Genomic DNA, 21,088 nt, shown 5'->3' with positions numbered 1-21,088 from the left:
GGCGATAGAGGCAGAGAAACTGAAGATCAAAGTTCTTGCATAGTTTCTTGTTGCTCTACACATCAGGTGAATAGCCAGTGGTCTCTAGGGTCAGGAGATGGAGCGAGGTGTGTGTGTGCGTGTGTGTGTGTGAGAGAGAGAGAGAGAGGAGATGGAGTGAGGTGTTTGTGAGAGAGAGAGGAGATAGAGCAGGGTGTATGTGTGTGATGAAGCAAGGGATGTGTGTGTGTGCATGTGTGAGAGAGGAAATGGGGCAGGATGTGTGTGTGTGTGGCGATGGAGCGAGGGACATGTGCCTGTGTGTGTCTGTGTGTCTGTGTGTGTATGCAGAATAGCCAGACATAACCAAGACTGTGAAAACGGCCAATTTCGCACCTTGCCTGGGTGTTATTTAGTTAAATGACTTATCAACAGAAACCTATTTCCACTCCTATTATTGTTAGGAGAGACCAAACTGGGTGGAGGGCTTTGGCCAGAAACATACTTTTTCCATTCTTTACTTTTTTTTTTTTTTTTTTAAGAATCTGAATGAGGGAAATGATTCTAATGTATAAATAATGGGAAGGGTACCAGGGCAGCGAGGAAAAGTTTTTCCTCTTTTCAAGAAAAAGCAGAGCATCATACTCACAAGAGCCGCCTTCAGAATCTTCTCTAGAGAAAGAGCTCTGGGAGGAAGGGATATGCAGAGAAGCAGAGATAAGGTGGCAGCGGGACTTCCTTCCTCCTGCGGAGGGCGAGAGTCATTGTTTCTTATCTGCTCTGACCTCGGCGGGGCAGCGCGAGGAGCCAGGAAGGCCTCGCCTCTGATCCTCCCGCCCTCGCCTCCGGCCTCTCGCCCCGGGTTTCCTATTTGCTGATAACGCCGCCCGGCCTGACAGCGGCCCGCAGCTTCATTGGGGACGGTCTGTGAAGTGCTTGCAAGCTGAGGAGGGTTATATAAGCCCGCGTATTATTATCACCACACACCCCCATAGAACCCAGGCTGCCAGACAAACAAAAGGCAGTTCCAAGAAGAGGAGGAGCAGAGGCAGAAGTTACACTGGGGGTGAATTTCGGGACACTGCTGCACTGACTGGAAAAAATAAAAAAAGGCAACTCAATCTGTGAGTGCAAACCTCGGCAAACAAACAGGGAGCTGCAGCTGGCCGGCTGGCGGCGGGAGAAGGCCCCGGGCGGTTGGAGGCTGGGACGGCCAGTCAGGGTTTCCAGGCGTGCGGTTCCGGGCGCCCGGCACGGGCACAGAAGCCGCCTGCGGCAGGACGGAGTGGATGAGGGAGATGTGGTAACTGGAGAGGCTGGCGTTCCAGAGACCAAACCCCAAAGTAAACCCACTGCCGTCCAGTCGGTTCCCACTCATAATCACCGTGCAGGACAGAGTAGAGCTGCCACATAGGGTTTGCCAGGCTCGAAGTCTTCAGGAAGCAGACTGCCATATCTCTCCCCCGCGGAACAGCTGGCGAGTTGGAACACTTTAACCACTGCGCCACCAGGGCTCCTCTCCAGAGAGAAAGTGCTTAGTAAACACGGAGTTTCTTAGGCCCGGCCCAGGTGCTCCTGCTGCTTTTCTTTTTTCTGGTTTCTTGTTTTCCTAATGATGGTTTGCAATGTGTTCCTCGTGCCAGGGCCGAATCCTCCATTTTCGTTCTCTGCTCTTTTCCCTGTGGGAGCAATACACCCAGCCAGAAGGTTCTTTACACCAGAGCTTGGGTCATCTGAAGAAGCTCCAATTTAGTGTGAGCACCAACCTCCCCCTCCCCGCAACTTACTACCTCATATTCTCATTAGATTATTATTATCCTACCCTGTTCCCAGCACTGCTCCCCAACAGGTAAAGAAATTCCCTTTCCCAGCCCTCAAAGCCCGGTTTGTGGACTATTTCTCACTTCCCACCTCTGAACTCTCCTGCCAGCAGCCCATTAGAACATGAATCATTCTAAAGGTGGCTCTGCTGCACCTTCATTTTCTATCTTTATCCACATCCAGCCTCCTCAGCATGGCCTGCCCTCCAGCTCATTTCCTTCAAGAGCCTGGTCAAATCTCCAACCCCTCACAAAACCTTTCCTAAATTTCCCCTTAAAAAAAAAAAAAAAAATTTTTTTTTTCTCCGTGGTAATTCCTTATGTGTTGTCGGTGCTCTAGGTTCGGGGCCTCGTGTTTTTCTCCACAGTTCCTAGGACAGGGTCCTGCACAAAGCAGGTGCTTAATGAGTGTTTGGAGTCCCTGGTTGGTGCACATGGTGAATACTCTTGGCTACTAACCCAAAGATTGGAGGCTTGAGTTCAACCAGTCACCTGAGAAGAAAGGCTTGGTGATCTACTTCTAAAAAATCAGCCACTGAAAACTCTATGGAGCACAGTTCTACTCTGACACACGCGGTGTTACCGTGAGTTGAGATTGAGTTGATGGCAACTGCTGTAATGAGCGTTTATTGAATTTAACTGACAACTGACTTGTTCTTACCTGAACCATCAGTCTGAGTGAAAGGTGCCACATGGGCTTAGGTAAAAGCCACCACACAAGTCAAGTATTGATGGTGGCTGGAGCTGTACAACAGGTACATGAGGGCTTGTAGTCCTCCCTACTTTGTGTATGTTTGGAAATCTTAAGTTCTTAAAGAGAGCCTTTATACAACATAGAGAGGAGCGCCTAAATTTCACTTCAGTCGGCTTCCTTTAGGAGGCATGTTTGTGAGGGAAAAAACAATGCTGATACGTGCTGAGCCTCTGCTACTGCACAGTAAACCACAAAAACATCCATTGCTATCGAGTCCATTCTGACTCATAACGACCCTACAGGACAGAGTAGAGCTGCCCCATAGAGTTTCCAAGGAGCGCCTGGTGGATTCAAACTGCCAACCTTTTGGTTAGTGGCTGTAGCACTTAACCACTACATGAGGGTTTCCCTACCACACACTAGAGGACATATCAAGTTAAGCTTACTTTACAGGCTGCCAGGGAAATTCTCCAAAGGTGAGATTTTCATAAATTACAGACTTCTGGGATCTGCTTTAGGAGGGAACTCCTCCACTATTGAAGGAATGCAGCTTATCACAACAGCAGCTCAAGAAATGAACAACAGTTCTCCGGTGAATTGCTTTATGATACGGGGTAGCCCAGGCTGACAGGTACTGAATTTCTTGTGGCTATGTATTAAAGTGCTCCTGGTGACATTTCCCTTGTTATTCTTTGGCAAAAGCAACATGCTTTAAATTCCATCTGTGGTAGTTGGGTCAGCCATGGTGTCATTTAAGAGGCTTGGGGTGTGTCTACACAGTACATGCTCCCCAGTGCATACAGAATATTCAGTGAATTAGAAGAATTTTCCCGCCTCCACTAATGTGGAACAATAAAAAAAAATTCAGGTTTTAAAGAAGAATTTTAGCCTGAAGTTCTTGAGAGTTTGGCTTCAGGAATCACAGAGGTTTCGTTGCAATTTAGTATTCCTAATACAGGGTCTTCCCCCTTTTTTTTTCCCCTTCAAGGCAGGGTCGTGACCTTTATTACAGCTACCATTTATGAGTACCTACTGGTTTTACCACCACCTGTCTGTCAGTTTGTTGGACACGGTGGCTTGCATGTTGCTGTGATGCCAGAAGCTATGCCATTTGATTTAGGACATAATACTGGAGCCATTATTCCTTGGAGAAGCTGGAGAAGAACACACAGGGACCCACAAAGACTCCCAAGGACATATCAACTGAGTCCTGAGGTGTAAAGACAATAACTGGGACCATCTTGGAGAACATCTTTTAGGGAAACTTTCACATAAACAAATTGTAACACACAGTACAAAAGACTTTCCACTATTAGCATTAGTGAATAGTAAGATTTGTTGGGCCAATGAAGACTCTCCTGACTGTTATTACCGAAACCTGTACCAATGATTGTTAAGAAAGACTGTTCAAAATGTAGAATCACAGTGACTTCACAGTTTTAGCCAGTCTGTGAAAAGGTGAAGCTTTCAATGGTTTTGCCCATTTGTAACGTTAATATTTACCGATGATTCCGTAACGTTCCTTGGACTCAGGCAGACATGGCTGTGGCAGTATGCTTATCTGTTTTCCCACTCTTGTTTATTCGGTAATATTCCTCGAACAGACATGGCTGTAGCAGCATGCTTGTCCGTTTTCCCACTTTTGTCTGTTCTGTAATATTTCTCGAACTTGGACAGACGTGGCTCTGGCAGCATACTTGTCCATTTCCTACTTTTGTTTCTTTGAATAGATACTGAATAAAACCTTTCTTTTTGCTTTACTAAACTTTATGGTGTTTTAACCCAAGAACACACTATTTCAAATACTAGCAGGATCACCCATGGTGGACAGGTTTCAGGCGGGCTTGCAGACTAAGATAAATGAGGAAGAATGACCTACTTTTGAAAATTAGCCATTGAATGACTCATGGCTCACAACAGGACATTGACCGACTCACGTGCACTGGGAATATCATCAAGGAGGGACTAATCGCTGGGGGAGACTATGGTGTTTCGTGAAGTAGAGGGCTAGCAAGGATAAGAGAGACCCTCGGTGAAATGGGTTGGCACAATATATGCAACAATGGATTGGCAATTGTTAGGATGACACAGGACCGTACTGTGTTTGGTTCAGTTGTAGATAAGGGAGCCGTGAGTCAGAGCTGATATGATGGCAGCTATCTATCTGGGGCCTTGGTGGAGAAGTGGTTAAAAGCTATGGCTGCTAACCCAAAGGCTGGCAGTGTGAATCTACCAGCCGCTCCTTGGAAACCCTGTAAGAGTTCTGCTCTGTCCTATAGGGTCGCTATGAGTCAGAATCGAATCAATCAATCAATGGCAACAGGTTTGGTTGGTTTGGGATCTATCTATCTAATAGGTATCTATGTATCTAACTAGGTTGCAGGCACTGGGTTAAATGTTTTGCTTGCATTCTTAACCAAGAGATCGTTCTAAGATAGAGCTACTTTTAGCTCCACTTTACAGATGCAGAAACTGAGTCTGAGCATACACTTTAGGAAGTGACAGACTAAGAGCCTGCCTCCATATTCTATGATTTTTCTACCATGCCAAAAGCTGGAAGGAAACTTAGTTACTATCTCATCTGCTGGTTTTCCAACTCGGTTCCATGGAGACCTAGGTTTTCAAGGAGGTGCTTCAGGAACCTTTGGGGTGTGGGGAGGGGGCAAATGTGAGAGGGAGAGACAGCAGGTCTGCAGGGCTTGGGCTCCACTTACTTGATTCAAATGAAGAAGCTTCATTTCTATCTAATTTATGGAGTGACTTTTAGATTTTGTTTGAAACAAGGGTTTGCTAGTGAGAAAAAATATTTAAAAACTTCTGATCTGGTTTTACTCCTTATCATTACAAAGTTACAGAGTTTGGAGTCCAGAGAGTTTAAATGCCTTGACCAAGGTTTTATAGTTAATGTTGCTGACCCAGGCATAACTTCAGATTCTCAGGCTCTGCCTGAAGCCACTGGCCTCTCCCTGTCCTTTATCTTCTCACTTGTTAAGTCAGGGTGTAAAGTTCAAGTCTGCAGCAAGGTTGAGCTCTCTGATCTCATTATGTTTCCTGACCTTATCCTCCTTCAAAAGCACAAAGTGGGAACACCTTCACTTTGGCAAGCTGGACCATTTTTTGGCCCCTTGACTACAGTCTGAAGTTGGTCAACATTTACCTCCTGACAAATCATAATCAAGTGAAGGGCTGAATATGTAATTTGTCTGGAGGATCTAGAGCTCCTTCCTCTTTTCATTCTAAGCAAAGTAGCAGTGAAGTATACTTCTGCGTGAAATCATCTCGCTAATTATACAGACTTGGCCCAGGAATCTCTTGCTGGAGAAGCTGCTTAAACCCCATGTTTATCAAAACAGTCAAAAGTAACTCACCACCACCCCCCCACCACCCCCACCCTCCCACCCCCCAGACACCATAGGTGTAGGGAAGACATTTCTCTCGAGACGTCAGAGGTAGCCAAGGGAATGTGAGGTCACACCAGCCAGCATGGCTGGTCAGCACACTTGTAGGACAACCAGGCACGAAAGTATTTATAGAGTATTTGCAGAGAACAATTACCAAACATCCCTTCCTTTGGAGTTTTGCTATGTGTCAAGGCTATTTGCAAATAGAAATGAATTTTAACTGAAATTATGTCAGCCAGAACCGGCGTTTATTAATTTCAAGACCCCTGAGCTTTTCCATCTGCTCTTTTTAATTTTTATCATTGTCACCTGGAGATTTTGGGGAGCAATAGATTTGTTCTATTTCCTGGGATGGCTTAACTGCAGCTCTGCCTACAGGCAAAGGAATAAAAAGGTGACCCTTCCATCCTTTCTCATTTAAATCTTTACTAACTGCATTCTTTCAGTAAAGTGTGGCCGAAAGAACTTTTCTCATCTCCACAGGCAAGAGATTACAATAAACAGATCTTTTTTTTTTTCCTACTGAAACATCCTAATACTCAATATATTTCCAAATTCTCAAACCCAGAAACAAAGCCCTAGATGTCATTGCTTTTCCTATTCAAGAGACTTACAATAGGAAGGTCATGTTTGTACTAGACTTTGGTTTGAAATTAATCTTCTTTTCTCTTCACCATTTCTATAGAATCCAAGCACTTTATTATGGAGTCATTTCTGAATATTAAATACTTGTCATTCTTGAACAGGGATCTAATCTTTCCTTTATGGGAAGCCGGAAGGAAGTTTTATGTGTGGAGAAACGGAGTTGTGGAACTTGAAAATCATTGCCAGGGCATGTTGTTGTTTTGGTTGTTGTTAGGTGCCATCAGTCGGTTCCCACTCATAGCCACCAAGGTTGTGCTCACTCATCGACATGTTTTCCTCCACTTATTTTTAAGCTACAAAGTAAAAATGTAAATTGTTTCATAAGCAGCACATCCTTCATTCTCAACCATTGAATGTGTTAATTAAAAGCTCGTTTGCATTCTGCCTTATGAAAGAGCTTTATAGATTAAATAAATATATTCAAACCCCACAACCAATCTCCACATGGAGGCTGTACTATAATCACCTCCCTTCTCTTCCATGTAGTACCTCAGACAGATTAAAATATATTCTTCGTTCAGCTGAACAAGAGTTTACGTAAACTTTGTTGCTCATCAAAACTCTATTTTAGGAGTGGGAAATTTTTTTTTCAGAGATAAGATTCTGCCTGTAAGGTCTTATGGTAAGAAAAAAAAAAAAAGGTGCTATTGAGTCGCTTCCAATCACAACAAATAGTCTTCATTCAGTTTCGAAACATTTTACCAACATACATACAGTATTGGCTTTTATGTGATTACAGAATCTAGGCAAAGCCCTGCACCCCTGCTTCAAAGGATTCCTCACTTGACTAATTCTAAAGAGTAAATTCATTTTCTCATCATTTGTGGGGTTTGACAATAGAAAGGCTGACACAGCAGCATTGCTAAAATGACAGCTCACTTCTATTCAAGGAGAAGGAATTTGTGTTAATATTCTTAATGACCGGCATCTTTACAAGAAATGTGAAATCATTTATCCTTAGCAACAGCCTGACCAGGATTAAAAAGTATTTGTTTCTTAGAACAGAAATAATCTGTCAGGAGACATTATTTAGCCTGATGCAAATTAACTGAATAAATTGGCTTACTGTAGCTTCCTAGTTATGGCTTGTGGATTCCAGTTTGTTAAAATCAGTTTGAAATGAAGGAGGATTTGAAGAGGACCTTTCAAGAAGTGATCCCACATGCTGATGGTGGAAAAGATAATATACTTGTCTGATAAATTCCTTCCCATTTACCACCAGTTTTTGTAAATGATTGAAGAAGCAAAGGCATGTAAATCAAACAAAAAGACATTAAATAAGCTTGTGTTTGCTGTTGTTGCTGCCAAGTTGGGCCTTGCTCATGGCGACCCCATGCACGATGGGATAGAACTGTCGTGATCCATAGGGTTTTTATTGGCTGATTTTTGGCCTGTCGTCCTAGTCTACCTTCTTCTGGAAGCTCCCCTGAAATCTGTTCAGCTTCATAGTGATACACAAGCCTCCACTGCCACATGGGTGGTGGCTGTACTTGAGGTGCATTTGCCGGGAGTCAAACTTGGGTCTCCTGCATGGAAGGCAAAAACCCTACCAGTCAACCACCATTGCTCATGTCTGTCTTGCTTATTCAGAACAACAGTGATAACAGCTCGTGAAAACGCGGAGCTGTACTTTCATTGCCCTATATGCTAAATAACCAATAGCATTTTCGATGGGGGATTGTTCAAATGGTCCCCTCAGGGCTGGCTTGGGCAGAGCCCAAAGGACAAGTCTAAAAGAGATGAGCACTTCAGTAGGACTTAACACACCATGGATAGACCAGCCTGTGTGTTCTGTAGGGAGTTGTTCCATCCTAATGGACACAATGTTGCACACCAGTTAACAAGCTTTTTATTGGAATGTCAGACTTCTCCTCATTGCTGGCTTCACAGCAAACCTTCATGTAGCTCTTCACCAACAGGCCTAGTAAATTGTGGGAAGAAGTACTTTATCAGAATAGGAATTTTAATCAGTCTGGGGGAAAAAAAGGTGGAAATTGCAGGAAAATGTAAACTGCCCTCATGTAATTAATGACTAGGTTTTCTATTGATAGCATTTATACAGAACTGTCTCTTTTTTTAAATTTTCATTCATTTATTTTTTTGTTAAGAATCTACACAGCAAAACATATACCAATTCAACTGTTTCTACATGTACCATTTTAGAACTTTCTTTTGAGAAACACATGGATATTTGGAGACAAGCTTGGATTCTACAGAAATGGTGAAGAGAAAAGTACTTAATTAGAATGGCTAGTATAGGAATGTGGAACTAGGGTTATCATTGCTGATGTTAGATAGATCTTGGCTGAAAGGAGAATACCAGAATGATATATACCTGTGTTTTATTGACTATGCAAAAGCATTTAACTATGTGGCTCATAACAAATTATGGATAACATGGCTAAGGATGGGAATTCCAGAACACTTGATTGTACTCATGAGGCACCCGTACGTAGACCAAGAGGCAGTTATTCAAACAGAACAAGGGGATACTGCCTGGTTTAAAGTCAGGAAAGTTGTGAGTCAGAGTTGTATCCTTTCACCATGCTTATTCAATCTGTATGCTGAACATATTATCCAAGAAGCTGGACTGTATGAAGAAGAACGAGGCATCAGGATGGGAGCAAGACATATTAACAACCTGCGATATGCAGATGACACAACCTTGCTTGCTGAAAGTGAAGAGGACTTAAAGCATTTACTGATGAAGATCAAAGGCTACAGTCATCAGTACGGATTACACCTCGACATAAAGACAATAAAAACCCTCACAACTGGACCAATAAGCAATGTCCTGATAAACAGAGAAAAGCTGGAAGTTGTCAAGGATTTCATTTTACTTGGATCCACAATGAACACCCATGGAAGCAGCAGTCAAGAAATCAAACTACTTATTGGATTGGGCAAATCTGCTGCAAAATACCTCTTTATAAAGTATTAAAGAGCAAAGACGTCACTTTAAGGACTAAGGTGTGCCTGACCCAAGCCACGTTATTTTCCAATTGCCTCATATGGATGCGAAAGCTGGACAATGGATAAGGAAGCTCAAAGAACAATTGATGCCTTTGAATTATGATATTGGTAAAGAATATTGAATATACAATGGACTGTCAGAACAAACAAATCTGTCTTGGAAAAAGTACAGCTGGGATGCTCCTTAAAAGCGAGGATGGCAAGACTTCATCTCACGCAATTTGGACATATTATCAGGAGGGACCAGTTCCTGGAGAAGGACATCTTGCTTGATAAAGCAGAAGATCAGTGAAAAAGAGGAAAACCCTCAATGAGATGGATTGACACAGTAACTGCCACAGTGGGCTCAAGCATAATGAGGATTGTGAGGATCGTGTGGGACTGGGCAGTATTTCAGAACCAACTTGATAGTACCTCACAACAACTGTATAGGAGAAAAGGAGCCCTGGTGGCCATAAGGTCACTCTTAGTTGGAACCGACTCAATGGCAACAGGTTTGGTTTGGTTTGGTGGTACAATAGTTAAGCACTTGGCTGATAAATAAAAGGTTGGCAGTTGGAACCCACCTTGTGGCTCCAAGGGAGAAAGGCCTGGTAATCTGCTTCTGCAAAACTTTACAGCCTAGGAAACCCTATGGGGTAGTTCTACTTTGTAACACATGAAGTCTCTATGAGTCTAAAATCAACTCGATGGCACCCAACAACAACAACACTATAGGAATAACAAAGCCTGAAAATGACTAGCTGTGTCTGGCATGGCCTGGGGTAGGTGCTCAGTATCAGTCAGTTCATCCTTCATTTTCTGATACTCTTTGGTGTTCACTTCCTGTAGCACTAGCTCAATATTATTTGCCTGGAGTGAGCCAAAAATGTCCTATTGCCTTTTCAGTGAGCATTAGCCAGGGGGTGGCCCTAACAACTGTTGCCTAGGTTTCTGTATTTAAATATAAATATTTAAATGCTATAAAGGGAAAATCATAAGAATCTTTTCAAAAAGACGGTGGTTGATAATCATTAATAATAACTTGAATAATTATTGCTGTGACTTTAGCCTCGGGGGTGAGGGGGTCATTTAGTGAGATTAGGGAAACTCAAAGTGTTGGGGATGGTGTTAGAAATCTGAAGAAAGTCTGTTGATAGAAAACTGTGAATTAGACACAGAAAAATGGACAGAGAGAACATCCTCCAAGAAATTCAGTATGTGCTAAATCCAGTTTGTCACCGCCTATCTTTTTGTAAGCTGGTGGAAGAACAAATTGCAAATGTAAAAACATATATGCCCAAGAGCAGGAAGGCACTGGGGAAGAGGCGGGGACAGAGACAGGGCAGAGAAGGTGAAAAGCAAGCAGGAGGGATGGGGAACAGAACCCAGGACACAAGCTGTCCCAGAGGCTGCAGTCTCATAGAGATGCTGACAGAGATTCACACAGGGAAAAAAACCTTAGTTCTGCAGACTCTGCAGGGACCATGTCTGTGACTGAAAGGGGAATTAGTAAGAACCAGAGGCTAAGGGTCAGAGCCTAAGGGAAGGATAATGGGCTGCAAAGGGAGTGATAACTGGGAGCGCCTGAAAGGAATGGCTTCAGTGCTTTACACCTGTGCCAAGCTGCGTAACATGAGGCACAGTGTGCGACTGACTTCCATGAATGTAGTTTTTACTCTGAAATTTCCTTACATTGCAGTAATGTTAAGCTATGCATTTAAGGTGTCTGTGTGCTGTTCTGGAATGGACAAGTAGGACAAAGGTGGTATCACTGTAGACGGAAAAGAGTTAGGGAAGGGGTCCCCTCAACACACGATTTTTGCAACTCCCCTAGCCATTCTTTGTTTTTAGTTGCTGACAAGCCAGCTTTGATTGATAGCGACCTTATGTATAATAGAATGGTGGTCCCGTGCCATTGGGTCAATCTGTCTCATTGAGGGCATTTTTATTTGGGTAAAAATGTATACAAATGAGCCAGATGGGAAGTTAGAGTGGTGAGAAATCACAATGGACGAGGCTGGGAGAGTGGAGTGGAAGAAGTGAGGTGAAAAGACATATCCCAGCACTTTTCTTGGATACCATCTTCCCTCTTGTTGGTTCCTTCCTGAATCATTGCCCCAAGAAGTAGCAAGGGGACTTAGAGAGCTGGCTGTGGAGCCAGGAGGTGCTACTGCTCCTGAACCGGTGGCTAAAATGTTCACCTCTTTTTATCCTGAGTGATTAAGGGAGAAATCATGGAATCCAACCAGCAGTGAGACTGGCATCACTTTTTGTCATCCAGACAAAGGATTACAATATAAAAGATGTTATCCAGAATGTCAAAGGCCACGTTGGTCAGATTATCACCAGACCAGGGTCTTATTTAGACTCAATTAAAAGTGCAGTTTCTTTCTTTCTTTCTTTGGTTTCTTTTATTTTTCTGGCTTTGAAACTGTGCTTTGCTGCAAGGCTGAGATTTCGTGAATTGAGCCAACTTTTTTTTTTTAATATTTAGGTCTTATGTTTATGTTAGATCATGATATCTTGAAAGTTTGTAGGGAATTCCAAACATCATTCCTTCACTTAACAAGCATTTATTGAATGCTTTATGTGTGTCAGGGGCTGTTGATGCAAATAAGATGTAGTACCTGCTTTCGGAGCACTTACTCACATACACATGATTTTCCGTACAAACTATGTTCCTGGAAAGAATTCTCTCAACTGCATAATTATAAAAATTACTGAATATATGGAAAAGAAATTGGTTAAAATATCAACTGGGAAAAGGGAGAAATGTGGAATAACTATTTAGTTGCTAGGATAAAAAGGAGTCCCTAGACACAACAGAGAGTCCCTGACGGAGCCAGAGAAAAGTGGGGTACAGAACTCAAATTCATGTAAAAAGACCAGACTTAATGGTCTGACTGAGACTAGAGGAACCCCAGAAGATACGGCTCCTGGACTCTGTTAACCCAGAACTAAAACCATTCTTGAAGCCAACTCTTCAGACAAAGTATAGACTGGACTATAAAACAGAAAACAATACTCGTGAAGAATGTGCTTCTTAGTTAAAGTAGATACCCGAGACTAAATGGGTAGCTCCTATTTGGAGGTGAGATGAGAAGGCAGAAAAGGATAGGAGCTGGTTGAATGGACACGGGAAACCCGGGGTGGAAAAGGGAAGCGTGCTGTCACTTTATAGGGATAGTAACTAGGGTCATATAACAATATGTGTACAAATTTTTGTATGAGGAACTAACTTGAGCTGTAAACTTTCACTTAAAGCACACACAAAAAAAAAGAGTCCCTGGGTGATGCAAATGGTTAAGCGCTGGGCTACTAACCACAAGGTTGTGGTTCAAACCCACTCTGAGGCCCTCGGAAGACAGGCCTGGAAATCTGCTTCTCAAAGGTCACAGCCTTGAAAACCCTGTGGAGCAGTTCTACTCTGTACACATGGGGTTCACCATGAGTTGGGAATTGACTTGAAGGCATTTAACAGCAGCTAATTATATGGGTTCTGGAGTCATATAGACTCTACAGTTCTATAATAAGTTAATCAAGCCCTCAGAACCTATTTCATTGTTTGTAAAATAGGAACAGTAAGAGTTCTAGTCACAGGGATGTTGAAAAGATTGAATTAGATAACTTACTTGTACAAGGTAGGTAGATACTTAATCTCAGTAAGTAAAACGTAGGCATTTTTCTCAGTCACTTTGTTCTGCTTTTTAAGAGAATTTTATTCTCTTGCCAAGTACATGATAAGCCCCAGAAGTCTTAGATATGGTTATGCCAAGGAACCAAACCCATTGCTGCTGAGTTGATTCTGACTCACAGTGATGCTTTAGGACAGAGGAGAACTGCCCCATGGGGTTTCCAAGGAGGCCTAGAGGATTCAAACTGCCGACATTTTGGTTAGCAGCCGTAGCACTTAACCACTACACCACCAGGGTTTCCAGATATAGTTATTAGGAGTAGGAAAAGGTATTGGGATATGAAGAGGACAATATCAGAAAGAGCAATGGTTCTGGAATTTTAAGACTTAGGTTTCTGTCTAGACTCTGCACTTAGCTGTGAACGTTAATGGTACAAATAACCTCCACAGCCTGTTTCTTAATCTGTACAATGGGTTTCATAGTGCTTGTCCTATCTACTTCATCCAAAGAGTTATGAGAATCAAATAAAATAAAGTAGGTAAAAATAATATAAAAATGATATCCAAATAAAGGTTATTCTTAAATCATAAATATGAGTTTTCTCTGGGCCATGGTACTTATTATTGATGATTGATTGACAAAAGGTGTGACTGTGGTTTATAAATGCTTTAAGTGGAAATTACTTTTCTGTTTATACAGAAATATGTTAGAGGTTTGGAGGAAATGGGGAGAAACAGACAGAGACCTGGATTCTAGTTCTTCACTTTGCCCCTAATCAACTCTGTTAGTAAATGCAAATTACTTAACTCTCTTGTTTCTTTCTTTTTTTAAAACATTATGTATTTGAAAATAATTTTAAACTTACAGAAAATTGCAAGAATAGTAGAAAGGACACTTGTCTACCATATACCCAAATTTATCTATTTAACAATTTGCCCCAAGTTGTTACACATATACATATTACATATATAAAAATATTTTCCCCTTTTCAACAATCATAACAAAATAAAATTATTAAAAAATAATAAAATACTTAGAAATAAATTTAACAAAAGGAGTGCAAAACATATCCTCTGAAAACTACAAAACATTGTTGAATTAAATAAGGCCTAAATAAATGAAGAGACATCCATGTTTAGGAGTTGGAGGAATTATTTTGGTTAAGATGCCAATATGCTGGAAATTGATCTACAAATTAAATATAATCCCTACCAAAATCCCAGCCGGCTTCTTTGCAGAAATAGATAAGCTTATTCTAAAATTCATGTGGAAATTCAAGGAACCCAAAAGAGCCAAATCTGGAAAAAGAACAAAGTTGGAATACTAACACTTCTGGATTTCAAAACTTGCTACAAAGCTACAGTAATCAAGATAGTGTGATACTGGCATAAGGATAGATATATAAATGAGTGGAATAAAACTGAGGGTCCAGAAATGAACTCTCACATTTATAGTCAATTGATTTTCAACAAGGATGCCAAGGCAATTCATTGGGGAAAGAAGAGTTTTTTCAACAAATGGTGCTGGGACACTGGATACCCACATGCAAGAGAATAAAGTTGGACCTCTCCCTCAAAAATGTATATATATATATATTAAAAAAAAAAAAAAAACTCAAAATGGATCAGGGACCTAACTGTAAGAGATAAAATTATAAAACTCCTAGAAGAAAACAGGCTTATATCTTTGTGACCTTGGATTAGACAATGGTTTCTTAGATATGGGAAACCATGGTGGCATAGTGGTTAAGAGTTCGGCTGCTAACCAAAAAGGCAGCAGTTCGAATCCACCAAGTACTCCTTGGAAACCCTATGGGGCAGTTCTACTCGGTCTTATGGGGTCGCTATAAGTCAGAATTGACTCGACGGCAACAGGTTTGGTTTTCTTAGATACAACACCAAAAGCACAAGCAAGAAAAAAAAATTAGATAAATTGGACTCTATCAAAATTAAAAACTTCTGTGCTTGAAAGGACATCATCAATAAGGGGAAAAAACATCCAACAGAATGGGAGAAAATTTTTGCCAAGTTGTACCTCCGATAAGGGACTTACATCTAGAACATACAGAAAACTTTCATAACTCAATAATAAAGAGACAAACAACTCAAAAAATGGGCAAAGGACTTGAATACTGTAGTTTTATGCAAATAACATGTGCCTTCTAATTTTCTTTGCCAACCGCTCCCCCCCATGAGGTATTTTCATAAGCATACTATTATGCCTGTAAAAATTAGCATATTTATTTGTGTAAAAATACAGTAGGCAAGTATTATAAAGATCATAAAGAAATGGCCAACAAGCACATGAAAAGATGTTCACCACCATTAGGTATCAAGGAAAGGCAAATCAAAACCACGGTGAGATATCATTTTACACCCTAGGACAGCTATAATTAAAAAGTCAGATTATAACAAGGGTTGTCAAGGATGTGGAGAAATTGGAACCCTCATACATTGCTGGTGGGGATGTAAAACGGTGCACCTGCTTTGAAATACAGTTTGGCAGTTCCTCAAAAGATTACACAGTGTTATCATATAACCCAGCAATTCTACCCCTAGGTATCTACCCAAGAGAATTGAAAATGTATGTCCACACAAAAATTTTTACATCAATGTTCACAGCAGTATTATTTGTAATAGCCCAAAGGCTGAAACAATCCAAATGTTTGTCAGCTGAAGAATGAATAAATAATGTGTGGTATTAAGACAGGGAACAGAGGGGCTCCCAAATCTGCAAAGTACAGGAAATGGGCCAGGGTGCAGAAACAAAGCTATTCCTCAGAACAATGGGGCAGGGTATCAGAAAATTTAAAGTTGTCTTTCAGAAGCAGCTGTATAAAACCAGCCCCAGGGACATGCACAGAACATCTACCTATGACTGCTGTGTGACCTTCCACCAGGGGTAGTGAGGGGCTGCAGCAGCAGCCAAGGAATTGAACTTGGGGAGTGAGAGACTGCACAGGTGTGACACCCCATAAGTCCTGCTACGAATCCCAGAGGCCTCTGGGACAGGAGCCATCTTAGAAATCTGCCACACGCACCATAGTTAACACATCCCCACCTATGCCTATGAATAAACATGAATCTTTTCTCACCCAAGAACTTTAAAAAACCCAGGCAAGTCTTTTGTTCTGTGAGATGGGGGTATGCATTGCTTAGGCCCTCCTCGTCTCCACTTGCAAGCCTCTTCAATAAAGCTTTGCTCGTGTGGAAAACTCTGTGTGCCTTGCCTGCTCATTCTTGACCAGTGAGAGGCAAGAACCTTATTCCGGTAACAATTTTGGTGAGCCAGCCAGGAGATTCCAGGAGGCACAAGGGAACCCTTTGTGTCCCATTCTCGGACTGGAGGCAGTGTGGAGAGAATTGCCTGACCCCGGTGGATGAACAAAGCAGCTGCCAAGACCAAGTTCTTCTCACGTTTCTCCACTGGTAAGGACTTCTCCCCCCTTACTCCTCACAGCCTGACCTTAGCTTCATTTTTCTCCAGAGCAAACTGTCTGTCTGTTTTTCATTGGAAATGTGAAGCACAATCACGAGGACTCAATAGAAATCCAAGTGGCAGATAAGAGTCATTTGCCTGGGTAAGACCACCTGGGAGTCCCCCATGGATGGGTGTCTCATACTGTGGGGGGGAAGTCACTAGTGAAGGGTCCCCAGTGCAATGGATTTTTCTGACCCTAGGGACCAAGGGACGACTTCTTAAACCTCAGGGACTAGGGGGCTCCACACCAGAATTTCTACTGAAAGGTCTATGGAGGGTCCCCAGTGCAATGGGTTTTTCTGACCCCGGGGACAAAGTGACGCCTTCTTTTTGACCCCAGGGAGTAGGGAATTTCTGGTCAGCTGGTAGTGCACTGTTTGACGGAAATGGTGGCCTGTCCCTTTTCCTCCTCTTTCCTTTCCTCTCAAGCTGCCCTCTTGCCCAGCCACTTGTTTCAGCTGTCATTTTTGTGTGTCTGGATATTGTCTGCCTCTAGATGGTGTACCCTGTTTCGGGGAGAATAGGTGTAGAGGTCTCTGTTTAGATTGAGAGATTGAAGCCCCTCCGTTTGGTATTGGGGATAAAAGGTATCCAGAAGATCAAAGTGGGGATTCAGATATCCCTAGTAATGTGTTAGACCTCACTAAAATCATCCTTGTTTCCCCTTTCCCTTTCTGACTTGTCTGGTCTGAGTGCTCTCTGTTTGTTTGTCTTATGTGTGACCAGGGCTGTCTGGGAGGTTAAGACCGCAAGATTATCTCAGTCACTTCTGTCTGTGTCTTATGTGTAATTTGTGTGTTGCATAGAAATTAATGGTGAAAAGAAATTCAGGTTAAATTGGAACATACTTACAGAGACTCCTGCGAATTTATTGATTGGGCTGTTTACCAAGCAACTGGTCATCTTTTGCTCTAGATGGTTTAAAGAAAAAAGATAATTTTGTCTTAAAGGAAAAATAGCAGTTCCAGAACAGCAAAAGAGAAAAAAAAAATTTTTTTTTTTGCCTTTCAAAATGTCTAGGTGCACTTAAATGTATGTAAATGAATTGGGATGACTCCCTCCAGCCCCCAGTCCCCCTAGCTAAGAATTGATGGATTCATTTACAAAGTTGCTAAAGACCTTTGGTATTTACTGGGTAGATAGCCTTTCGAAATGTCTCTGTCAATTTAAACATATGTAAATGATTCAGAACGGCTAATCTTGTCTTCTACCCTGAGTTAAAACGTAAGTAAGGGTGGGGCAAGATCAGGCCTCCTCAGCCCCCAGCCCTCAGCTGCTAAGGTCAAATAGAAATCACAATAAGACATGCCTGAAATGGCCCGAAACAATGTTAGTCAGTTGAACAGAGACTTTGTGATTTCCAAAGCTGGTTGATAAAATTAGATAGGAAAAATATGAGAAATAGTAAAAGTCAAATGAAAATTTAGAATATTTAAAGAAAATTTATTTCATTTAATTATGTTTTACGGTATTCAGGCTTAAAATAATTTCTAAGACCTTTTAGGTAATTTATTGATGTTAAATTGAGTTAATAGATATTGTTTTTATATACTTTTTGCTTTTTATATCACAAGAAAAAGGATACATGTATGTGTGCATTTGGGTCTGCTAGAGTGACTTCATTTTTGTTATTTAAAGGGATACACTACAAGAGTATTTAAGAGGTTTATTAAAAATAAATTTATTTGATATGGTCAAAAGTTTTATCTGTCTGACAGAAGTTTAATGGCTTAATTTATGAGATTACAAAATTTTATTTAATTACTGAGTTAAAGAGCTAATCTCTTCTTTGTGTAATCTGCCTTGAAGACAAAAGTTTAGTCTGTCATTAGAATAAAATTCCTGAGTCAGAAACCAAGCCACATGGCTTTAGGAAAAAAGAAAAAGCTAAGGTTTTTATTTTAAGATCTTTAGCTGAATAACTAACATATTGTTTCTTGGTAACTTATGATAAACTTCTGCCATGAAAAAAACATTTTTTTTATTAAAAAAAGAGTGCTAAAACTTAATTTTTTTGAATCTAGCAACATCAAAGTCAATGGATTAATTAAAGAATTCACATTATTTACCTATGCAGTTATTTTTATTACTATTCAGGTATTTAGAGACTTGATAATCTTGATATGTTCTTAGTATATCCTGACTGTATAGTGTTGTGTCTCGGGATTATTATCTGTTACATCTGAAGTTCTTTAAAATTATGGTTAATGGTTATTATTAGAAATGTTTTTATCTGAAGTTTTTTTAACTGATTTTGTTTGGCTTTTACGTTATGCTTGTAATTAATTTCTATTAGATCTTTCACAGTTAAGAATTATGTTTATAAATTAATCATGACCATCTTAAGTTTTGTCATCTGCAGGTAAGTTTTTGCTTTGCTGATGTTCTGAAAACGTTTGACCAGAATATCTCAAAAAAAAAAAAAAAAAAAGGGACTATATTGGACTCATGAAAGGGACTGTGACTAGACTCAATCAAGATTTCCAAAACTCGTAATGCAGATGCTGATGGGCTCACAGACTGCGGTTGATCCAGTATCACATGGAGCAGAAGTTAGCTGCATAAGACTGAGGAAACTAAAGTGTACTATGGGTTTTATGTGGAAATATTGCTGATGTTTTAAGGCCTTTCTTTCTGGAAATGAGAAATGCTTTAAGGTCCTACTTTCTAGAGATAAGAAACCATATTCCTCTTTTCTCCTAAATTATGTAACTAGCGGGTTTAGATATTGTAACTCTTGAATTAGAAGTTCCTGTTGACAAACTTAAAGTTATAAATATCATAACCAGAAAACTGTCTGAGATTTGAGCTATGATTTCACAAATTAGAATAACATTAGATTTCCTATTCTCTCAAGGAACACTCTGTGCCTTAACAGATAAATGTTGCGGTATTTATATTAATATACAATCTGAAGGCCTAGAGAATGCCGTTGCTGCTGAAGCACTTGAAAAATGGCTACTGGTACTGCTTATGCATAAACGAATACCTCATGAGGTTTGTTTCCTTGGTTAAAAGGCCTTAGAGTCATGGTTTCATTGGTTATTGCAAACAATTGGCCTAACATTATTTGTTAGTGTTTCTATTTTATAGAAGAAATCAACCTCATGGCTCAGACTCTATTTTGTCTTAGATTCCATTTCTGCTTCTGAGTATGTGATCCATGACTATTAATAAGTAAACCAAGGAGGGGCAGGTTGCCCTCAGAGAGAACACTTTGTATGTTTTGGACGGATTCACTGGAGACCTCCAACAGGAGAAGCCCATCCTGTATTATCTTGCTAATCGTGAATTCTCTAACGATAGTAAATTTACGTGGACAATTTCTTGTTTAGATTCCTGATAAATGTGTGGACAGTACACTTTGAGAACTTTAGGAAGAAAGCCCATTAGTCCAACACTCAGGGTATGGTTGGTAACTTTAATTCCTTCTTATGGGATATTTGAATTGGAGGAATCTTTAAAAAAATTATCAGTCACTATATATATATATTTTTTTATGGGACTAGAGGCACAACCCAGCTTCATGTGCCATTTTCAGTCTCAGACTTAAGCCAATGCAAAGAAAATTTAGGGAATGTGTCAGAAGACCCTAAAAGGTTTAAGGATGAGTTCATGAAATGTAACTTGAATTTTAATTTGACATCGGGACATGTGATGGGTCATCTTAACTTACGGCTGTAGTATGGATGAAAAGACTAGAATCCTGGCTAAGGCTAGAGAACAGGCAGATGATGCTAACCATCCACAACCAACACATCTTATTTTCAGACCGGGAGGAGAAGCGGTCCCCAATGCGGAGCCAAATTGGGATTACAATGGGGACGGTAAAGAAAGAGCCAGACGTTTAGTTACATGTGTCATAAGCAGGATTCAGAAGTGTGTAGCCAAGTCTGTTAATTATGATAGAGTGAAAGAAATCACCCAGACAGCAGAGGAGAACCCATCAGTCTTCCTCACCAGGCTGACTGAGGCTTTTAGGAAATATACTAACACTGACCCTGAAAGGCCAGAAGGAAGACTTTGCTAGCTATACATTTTATTATCCAGTCTGCAGCAGATATTAGAAAGAAGCTGCAAAATATAGAGGCAGGACCCCAGACTCCACGCTCACAACTGGTTGAGGAAGCCTTTAAGGTCTTTAACAACAGGGACCTGGCAGCAGAGGATAAAATGAAGAAAAAGGTCCAATTGTTGACAGTAATACTTCAGGGCCCACCACAAGGTAACCCTACAGGATCCTGAAGACCAAGACCTCCATGAGAATTTCCTCATTGGCTGGTGAGTACAGACCCTGACCAGTGTGGGTATTGCTAAAAAGACAGGCCGTTGGAAGGCAGAGTGTCCTGAGTGTCGTAAAACAGAGCACCCAGTTGACTTCCCCCAGGAGGCCAGTCCAGGCAGGCCCGCAGTGCTTGATGTTCCTCTAGGAGGAGGAAGAGCGGCCCTATTGATGAAACCCAGAGGTCCACTCAGCTC

At 41.1% G+C, this 21,088-nt stretch overlaps 1 protein-coding gene across 6 annotated transcripts in view; it reads right to left on the bottom strand.

The window, feature by feature from the left end:
- Positions 1 to 21,088, bottom strand: part of SULF1 (sulfatase 1) — a 224,842-nt gene that overhangs the window by 176,651 nt on the left and 27,103 nt on the right. Inside the window, exon 1 of one of the 6 annotated variants that reach the window (XM_023545755.2) lies at positions 629 to 1,125. The exons of the other annotated variants lie outside the window; for them this stretch is intronic. The gene's annotated coding sequence lies outside the window, so the exon portion shown is untranslated. Of the gene's footprint in view, positions 1 to 628; positions 1,126 to 21,088 lie in introns of those variants that run through there. 6 annotated transcript variants of the gene reach the window in all.

The sequence above is a fragment of the Loxodonta africana genome, chromosome 14 (genome assembly GCF_030014295.1).
Source record: "Loxodonta africana isolate mLoxAfr1 chromosome 14, mLoxAfr1.hap2, whole genome shotgun sequence".
Lineage (NCBI taxonomy): Eukaryota > Metazoa > Chordata > Mammalia > Proboscidea > Elephantidae > Loxodonta > Loxodonta africana.
This window is presented reverse-complemented; position numbering and strand designations above follow the sequence as displayed.